The 9454-nt window shown below is 33.0% G+C and overlaps 1 pseudogene; it reads right to left on the bottom strand.

The window, feature by feature from the left end:
* Positions 1–1811: 1811 nt before the first annotated feature.
* On the bottom strand, positions 1812–7144 carry LOC120280240 (annotated as a pseudogene).
* Between the last annotated feature and the right edge of the window lie 2310 nt (positions 7145–9454).

Below are 9454 nucleotides of genomic sequence, written 5' to 3'. Positions count from 1 at the left end.
AAGTCGGCACTGCATCTCCTGGAACTCACATCGAATGTAGTAGAATCTATTTGGAAGATCAGCCACCGTGAAGACACCAAGTCCTCCCCAAGCTTCAACCATGGCCAGCTTTGCCTGCTCAAGAGGCAATGATTTAACCCAAAATTTAGCATATATTGAGGTTTTCATACTATCTCTGGCCAGTTGCCATAGCTTATTATTGTCTATTAAAACTGCAGAAGAAGAGAGAAGTTTGAGTTTTTCAAAATGTTTTTTTTACAGGGGTGGAGGAATCTCAAAGGGTTCATGCTTGGGCCTGGAGGAGACCACATTTGCCCAAGAAACGATAGAATTTGCTTTTGGTTTCGAAGGAGGAGGTGTTGACCGCGTAGGGGCCATCGAAAGAGCACAACTCACCGGAAAATGGGCTCTCAGGAGTCTCTCTCAGAGTTTCTGCTCTTATGTCTTGTCACAAACTTGTTGGTTGGCATTATTTTTAAGTTGTTTCTTGTGCATGAATGCATGCTAGAGTTATTATAAATGTTTAAAGATGTGAGATTCATTGTCATAGAGACATCTTTGATGACTATTTATGCATTGCATGATGTCTGTAATTCATGTCTTGATAACACCTTCTCATTAGAAGGATTTTCAAATGTTTATCAGCAATTGTTTTTCAACCATTCATTTTCAAACTTGAACAGTTGACAACATGTCTTTTAATTTAGTGCAAGTATTGATCTCTTTGCAATTCATTTGTCGACAAATTATATATTCACTTATGTCACTGCACATGCTTGTTGGTGTTGTTTCCATTGGATGCATATTAAACTGATCTAATTTATTATATGCTGGATTTAAACCTTATCTTTCATCAAATTCCTTGATATTTATAAAGTCTGTCTAGTTTTTCAAAGTCAAATCTTCAATATCTTGTTCACATCTTATTATATTTTCTTGTTAATATTAGCTTTGTGTTCAAGAGCAAACTCAACTAGGAATTTTTGTTGCTTACTTTTGCCTTTTCTAATAACTCAAAATTTGATATATCTTGTCTCCTATCTTGATTCCACCACCAGTGGATTTATTGTAATTTATTTTTTTGTCTCGATTGTTCAAATCTTTTTCTTGTACTTTTATTGTTATCCTTTGCCATCCTTTACTTATTAATACCAGTAGTTTATTATTTTCTTTAAAAAAATAAATGCATTTAAATTACCATTTCCGTCACTTTGTGATGTTTTGGATGATGAAAATAGCATACAGAAGTGTGATCAAACTCCTTTGTGATTTTATAACAATACAAGAAAAATCATAAATAAACACCGTACAATTGGCACGAAAATGGATTTAAAAATCGTGTCAAATTGACTTTGGCACCTCATTTGGCACCAAAAAATAACCGTGCCTATAGAATGATCACAAATAAATTTTGGCACCGTTTTTTTATACCGTGCCAAACTTTATCATTGTTTTTGCCAAAATTTCTTACTGTTGTGCCAAACATTTACATTAATTTTTGACACAAACTTTAGTTCCATATTTGTTACGGTTTTGGTACTGTTTTATTAGTTCAATATTTGGTACAGTTTTTTTAGCACGATTTTATATACTATTTTTTCACGGTATTTGACACAATTTTTAACAAAATTTTTTGGTTACAGATGTCGGCACACTTTTGTCTGTTCTGTAAAAAAAATAATTTATAATTAATTTTATTAAAATATATTCTATATTTTATATTACTTTACGTGCAAAATGAACAAAAATTTTACTAAAATCACAACCTTAAAAAGACAAAACTCAACAAATTAGGTAGAAGTTGAATGAAATTAATAACAAAACATCTAATGAATTAATAATTATTTTAGTGCTCACTTGTGCAATGAGTTTTTTACAAAACTGTAAAGCAATTCCTTAATCTCAGGGTGGAGAGCTATGAGTCCTTTAAGGCAAGCTTTTTCCTTACTGTCCCAAACACCAATGGATACTCAATCACATCTTGATAACCAGGGAGATGCAAAAATAAAACAACCAACAAAAAATCAGGATCAACACACCCTTCAAAACTCACCAACAACTCCACACTTCCCTACAAACCTCTTCCGGATCAACAAGCTCTGCAAACACTCCATAAGTGTCTTTCCTGCCACAACACACAAACAACCAAATATATATATATATATATATATATATATATATATATATATATATCTTTCAACACAAATCAGATTTTAAAGCAGCAGAATATTAACAGATTCAAATACTAACACCACATATTCTGTAGCTTATCAAGGACCATTTCCAATATCTTATGATCCAGCAACTGAGTTCCCATTCACGAGCCATTACAAACACCTAAAAAAAGGCATTAATGATAGCATAAACACCCGCCTTCGTTTCAAATTCCTAACAAAAAATTAAAGCAGAAGCTGATAAAAATCAAAACCTTGAACTCGGTCCTACTACAAAGCAATGTATTGCATACATTTCATAATATATAACTTGAACTAGTTCTGCTTAACATCAAAAGAATTCACTCAAGTGTTTGGATCTAACATACAATTAGTGATGAGAATAAAACATAAAGCTAATACAGTGAACATGTCGATTAGCATAGTCTTCCCTGCATTCGACATATTAACTTCAGCAAAAAAAGCACCTAAACATCAACCATGCAAGAATGTCTAAAAGGTTGTAAGATCAGTTTGATAAATCAAAGAGAAAGAACAAATATACGGATTAGAAATAGAGGATGAGAACTTCAAAGGATCAACAAAGCCTTATACAAACCTATAAGATCAATAGTAGTCCCATCTTCAACTATGACCTCAGAGACAAATGCACCAAGATCCAAGAGTAAGTGAACAGTCTCAGCATGTCCATTCAGTGCAGCCATGTGGAGGGCAGTGATGCCACCATCTGCCTTTTTGTTAACTATCTTAACTAGAGCACTGCCAAGGAAAAATTAGAAGAAAGTGATGTAAGAATTTATCAAAAACAAATTTGATGTAGATGAGGAGCAGAGAATTCCACATACTCTTCATCAAATTCTGATGTAGCGGTCTCTTGACCTGACCCCATCCTCATAATATGCTAAAAATCATATATGCTCCGCACATACTCAACCAGTAGAAGGTGAACACAGCGAGTATGACCATTTAGAGCTGCAAAGTGGAGATCGGTTCCACCATTAGGATAATCCATTCTGTTAATCTAAAATCCAATGCCCATATATTGCATGAGAAGTGTAATAAAAGAAGCCATTCGACATCAGCATTATCAACAAAAAGAATAATGATAACTCATCAGAATCACTTACGCTAGCTCTGAAAAGGGTTAGAGTCTGAACAACCTCCCAGTGACCACATTGACATGCTTGCATTAAAGCAGTCTGATAGTAACATGATATTGTTGTATCATTATTGGAACTCAATCAAATGAAAGCAAACATGGTCTTCTTATAAATTCAGTATCTGACAATGAAAATAATTAAAACAAGAGCATAGAGTTCATACCATACATAAGATTCACAAGTGAATTGGAAAGAACAAGGAAAAGATCAAAGTTTTACCTGACCACAAATATTTCGATGATTTATATCAACACCAGACTCAATCAAAAGCGTGACAATCTGAGGAAGCAGAAGGAAGGAACACATCAAATAAAAGAAAACCATATCTAGCACACCAAACCAAATAGTGACAAAGCATTGATAATCAGTAACCTCATTGTGGCCCTGTGCAGCCAAATAATGCAAAGGCGAATTCCGAACACCAAAGGTGGAATATCGGGCAAGCCTGTGATTGTATTCCAAGAGGGCCTTGGCTTCCTGAAGGTCGCCATCTCTGGTAGCTGAAACTGACCTCCCTCCTCCGACCTCCAACGTCAGCTTCCTCATCAACACTCTCAAGAAGATCAACCCTCATCGCCGAGGACCTTATTATTTGCTTCATTATAAGCAAATAATAGTACAACAATTCATAAAAGTACAACAGATGAAACAAAGAAGACAAAAGAAACATGATACATTATCATCGCCCACGAAAAGTAGAATCTAAACTAGAAATAGCAATAAGATATTAGTGGTGTTGTGAAGTCTATATAAGTATCATCCATCCAAGCAATTGTTCAATAGATTTATGACTTCATTAGTCATATATATATATATATAGCCAATTAACATTGCTGATATTATATGCAACTGTATGACATGTATATATATATTGGTTAATAGAGGAGACTAGATATTGAATGCATTTTGAATCGTAGGAATGAAAGAGAAGGCATGTCTTGGGGGAAGGTGACAATGTACTTACCAGAAGATTAACTTTTGGGGAAGCTTCTAGCCTCCTCTTTGACTTCCTATTAAACTCAGGCTCTGGTTTGTGGTCTGTGGTTGAGGATCTGGTTGACACTGCTGCTACTGTTTAGTTTCTGCAAACTGTTTGTCTGTTTGTTTGTTACTTTGTTGCTTGATAATAATAATAATAATAATAATAATAATAATAATAATAAGGGGTTCAAGATGTGTGACAGTATGCATGGGTCTAGTGGTACTGTTACCACCGTGAATTGGCTTTGTTTGTTTCTCTGTATCCGTGCAATATAGATATGATATCATGTGAAAAAAGGTGAAAAACTAAATAGTTGTGCCGGTACCTGGCCTTGAACAATCCCAAGTTTAATATTTTTTGCTATTTGTATTCGTTGTAGTTAGTTAATGCAAGACTATACTCATTAGATAAATGAACATTCGAAGAAGACCAAGACTTGCATTGATAATGAGTTATTTTTTAGCCGTTTGTATTCCTTGTAGTTAGTTAATGCAAGACTATACTCATTAGATAAATGAACATTCGAAGAAGACCAAGACTTGCGCAGTCTGTAATGGTGAAAAACTATATAGTTGTGCTGGTACCTGGCCTTGAACATGTGTTTTTTCGAGTAATCTGCAGTTTAAACATATGCACATTAGAAATATTAAGTTGAATGAATAATCCAGAGAAAGAGAGAGTGATGTACAGTGTTGTCAAAGATGGCAAGGTTGAGAACCATGGAGGCACATCTGATGCACCAAAGGAATTGTTACTCAAGTCCCTGAAAGCAAAAAAAACCGATTATTAAAAAAAATCAGCAAAGTGATTCAGAAATCACTGAAAATCTAGCACTTACAGATAAGAGAGTGCATTCATTCTAGTTAAGTTTGGCAAGGGACCAGTTAACTTATTATTCGATAAATACATTAAATGGAAACAATGATCACTGATCATATACTATTTACATGAAACATTATAAAGTTTTCAACAAAAATATTCCTTCTCACAGTTCCTTGATGCTAGCAAGGCTGTTAAGGGTGGGAGGTACTGGCCTGGTTAATTTATTTCAGTCAAGACGCCTGTTAGAATGTTTCAAGTAGTAAATCTCAATGAATTGCATTTGTTAATTTCTCTTTAGATAAACTTACAAAGCTGCTAATGTCGGCACTAGGTTCAGTGTTGAAGGAATGCTTCCATTGAAGTTATTGTTGTTGACAATCCTGGTGCATGTCAAAGATGTTAAAACTTAGTATAGTAATTTAGCTTCAATATATAGAGCTTACACATATATAGAGAAAATACAGAAGAATTCACTATTGCAAACCTATAAAAAGTGAAATGATTGACCTGTATATCCTTTATTCTCTATTTTTGAAGTTTTCCTGCCAAAATAATAACAATAGTAATAATTAAATTTAAGAAAAAAATTCAAACTGATAACATGATTTTCTGGTAATCATCATCCAGATGCAGTTTAATTATTTCTGATGTGCACGAGTGCAGAAGATTGGAAACTGCAATTTACCTGAATTCTTCCATACCCCAAGTTTAATAAGTGTGCCCCAAGTTTTACTGCGATTTCAATATTTTTTAATTGATTAAATCCTAAATTACTGTTAAAACCTTTTCAACCTATAGTATACAACTTAAATCCATGCAGCATATTACCTGCTAAGACTAGAAACTGATACGCCATGACTCAGTACCAAAGAAATCAAATTCACAAGTGTACTTGAAAGCATTAATTAAATGAAATAATCCCAATCAGTCATTGCTTGATAAGGTTTCAAAAGCTTTAATTAAATGAAACAATCCCAATCATTCATAAGTGTCAACGCCCAGAGGAAGCATACTAGTAAAATAGGGTTTCAAAAGAGGTACCAACAAAGGTAAGTAACCAATGCGAGGACCTAGAATTTGAGAACAAACACACACCATAATCAGACCTTGAAATCAAAACTCCTAATTTTAATATCATCAATTAAATTGTTAAGCATGTAGAACCAGTTAAAACAATAAAACTCCAATGAAACCTCAATATCATCAAGTTAACAATTAACTTAGTAACTCATTCTAGTTAGCCTGCAGGTTTCACAAGAATATATATATATATATATATACATATGAGTACATCTGAATTCTAGTTTCTGTCAAGGTGGTAAGCAAAAAACAATGATTTCTTCAAAAAAAATTATATATATATATATATATATATATATATATTTAACACCATTACTATCACAGTCAATCCTCATCTATTCTAGCTAACCATTCTTTATATATGTATATCATATTATATATGTGTATATATATATATATATACACCTATCATCTCATGTAAATGTACATTAATTATTTTTCCTCATTGCAAGGCATAGTGAACAAAGAAAATTACCTCTCAATTAATGTTGAGGCGGCTTCGGTGGAAAGAAGTCTTGCTCCTTTCTTTTTGTGCTTTTTGTATGAGCGGCTGGAGGGATGTGGCTATGTAAATTAAGGGGCATGAAGGAGCAAGAATTTGAGCTCTTAACAAATTCCAACCCTAAATACCACAAATCATGATAAACACATCAAAACACGAGATCAAACACCTTAATGCATCAAACTGAAGCCCTAGAACAATTCAATCGATGAAAAAACCAAATAAAGATACCTCGATCAAGCGCAAACTTCAAGGTTTTCACAAATCGAGATCCAATCAACTCCAAGATGAAGAGAGACGACGAGATCGGAAGAAGATGGAGATCCAAAGCAGCACATGAATGGGAGGATTTACGACAAACAAGAAGCTCTTCGAACTTTCTCAAAAGGGTTTCAGAAAGAGAGAAGGGGGAGGCTTTTTTTAAAAAAAATATTTACTAAATTATGATTGTTTGGGAAGCGGAGGTTTTTTTTAATATTAAAAATAAAATATTTCCTAAATTACGTATGTTTGAGATTATTTACAAAAATACGCAGAGGAAACGGGAAATCTTTTCCGTTTTCAACTTATTTAATTCTCCCGTTTTCTTGATTTTTATAATTTTTTTTTATAAAAAAATAAAAACGGGAGATTAACTCCCGTTTTCTCATTTTTTTTAAAAAAAAAACTTAATTATATTCTTTTTTATATAATTAATTTTTTAACTAAAAAATAATTGTTGATATATATATATTTTATTTTAAAAAAACTACAAATCCCATTTTATTTAAAAAAAACTACAAATCCCGAAAAATATTAGAAATAAAACGGTCAAAGTTGCACCGGTAATTAATTAGTACAAATTAGGATGGTCAAACCTGCAATGGTAAGTACTTAGTACAAAGTAGAACGGTCAAACCTGTACCGATCAATTATCAGCACAAAAGTAGGTATGTCAAACCTGCACTGGTCGGTAATTAGCACAAAGTAGAACAATTAAATCTGCATCGGTCAGTGAAAAGTAATGGGAGAAATAAGATTAAAATAGAAAAAAATGAGCATGGATGGGGAGATAGTTTGAAGTGGAAAATGGGTATTATATAAGAAATAATAATAATAAAATAATTCAACGGAAATATTTATATCCGTTAGTAAAGCGTTAATATGGTCGTTGGAGGGTTTTTTTAAGCTGTTAGTGGTTTATATAGATAAGTACATATTATATATATTCTTTATGAAAAAGCGGTGGAAAACGGGAGACAGAGTCCCGTTTTCTACTTTTTTTTTATTTAAAACCCGTTTTCCACTTTTTATTTTTATTTAAAAAAATAAAAAACTGGAGAGTATCTCCCATTTTCTTATTTAATAATTAAAAAAAATAAAAAAATAGAAGACAAAAAAAATTTTCTCGTTTTCTCCCAGAAGAGGAAGGGGAGAAAATGGAAAGAAAATTTATTTAATCGGTGGTGTGTTTGCACCGAGATCGGGATTCTGTGATGAAGTGTTGATAGATTCATTTGGAAATGGTTTAATCACTGAATTAGTCCCTGTACTTTTCTCTTTCTTCCCTTTTGATCCCTGCACTCCAGATTCCTCACATTAGGTCCCTGTACTTTTGAAATTAGGTAAATCAAGTCCAATGGCAGACCGGCGTCAATTCTTCCGTCTCTTGAAGCTGACGTGGCATATAAAATGAATAAAAAAATATTAAAATAATAATAAATGTTTTAAAAAAAAATTTGAAAAAAATTTTTAAACAGGTTAGGATCCGATAGCCCGGATCCAAACTTAAAACACCCTACTTTCCCAATTCTGGTCATCATCCCTAACAATCCCTAAACCTTTCGCCAAGTGCTTCTTTCTCCATCGAGGCCACCGTTGTATTCCAATCTAAATGAGCTCCTCCACTTGCGCCACTGTGGCCATCATAGTATCCTCAAAGCCGGAGGTTTGTTTGATGGCTCTTCATGGAATTGATCTTTATTTCCTTTGATTCGTTGCTGACTTCTATTTTTCCTTGGTTTGTTTTCAGCTCCTAGCCAAGCACTACTTTTCTTCTAGTTAATTTTGGTTGATCTTCATGGATTTCTGCTCCATGTACTGCCTCTCTTTTAGTTAATTTGATTGTTGTTTAGGCTAATTTATAAGTTTTTTTTTCCATTATGATGTTGTGCTTTGATGGAATTTTCTTGTTGACAATTTTAATTCCTTGCATCTTATCTCATGCCTCATCTTAATTTGTTGTCATTCTTCAAGGGTTGAATTCTTCTAAAAAATAAAAAAGTGTTTTTTACTGTTAGGTTGTTAATTCTAATACCATTAAAAGTCATACCTACCTAATTGGTTTCAAGGAACAAATAGTTTTCATTTATTTTATGCTGGATGCCCATGGTGATCTTCATATTGTTCTGTATGTGTTGATATGATGCATATGTTTTGGATGGGAACTATAAAGCATGAACAATTGCTATGTAAGAAGTATTGCTACTTGAAAAATTTTGTGTTAGATTGTGAATTGAAAAAAAAAAATTTCTAATCACAATTCTTTCATTTGGGTAAATTGTTATGCAAATCCCTGCCGGTAACTCAGAAAAAATAAAAAGGAAAACTTCATTCACCAACCATTTTGCCTCCAAAATATTTTATTCATTAAATGTTGTGCTGGAACACTTTCAAGGTCAAATGCAATTTCATTCTCTTAGTTTCTAATCACATTAATGACAACTGCTTCTCTGTGAGTTTCAATTTGTCATGT

Source organism: Dioscorea cayenensis, chromosome 2, assembly GCF_009730915.1.
Source record: "Dioscorea cayenensis subsp. rotundata cultivar TDr96_F1 chromosome 2, TDr96_F1_v2_PseudoChromosome.rev07_lg8_w22 25.fasta, whole genome shotgun sequence".
Taxonomy (NCBI): domain Eukaryota; kingdom Viridiplantae; phylum Streptophyta; class Magnoliopsida; order Dioscoreales; family Dioscoreaceae; genus Dioscorea; species Dioscorea cayenensis.
The sequence above is the reverse complement of the archived record's forward strand: the minus strand, read 5'-3'. Positions and strand labels throughout refer to the sequence as shown.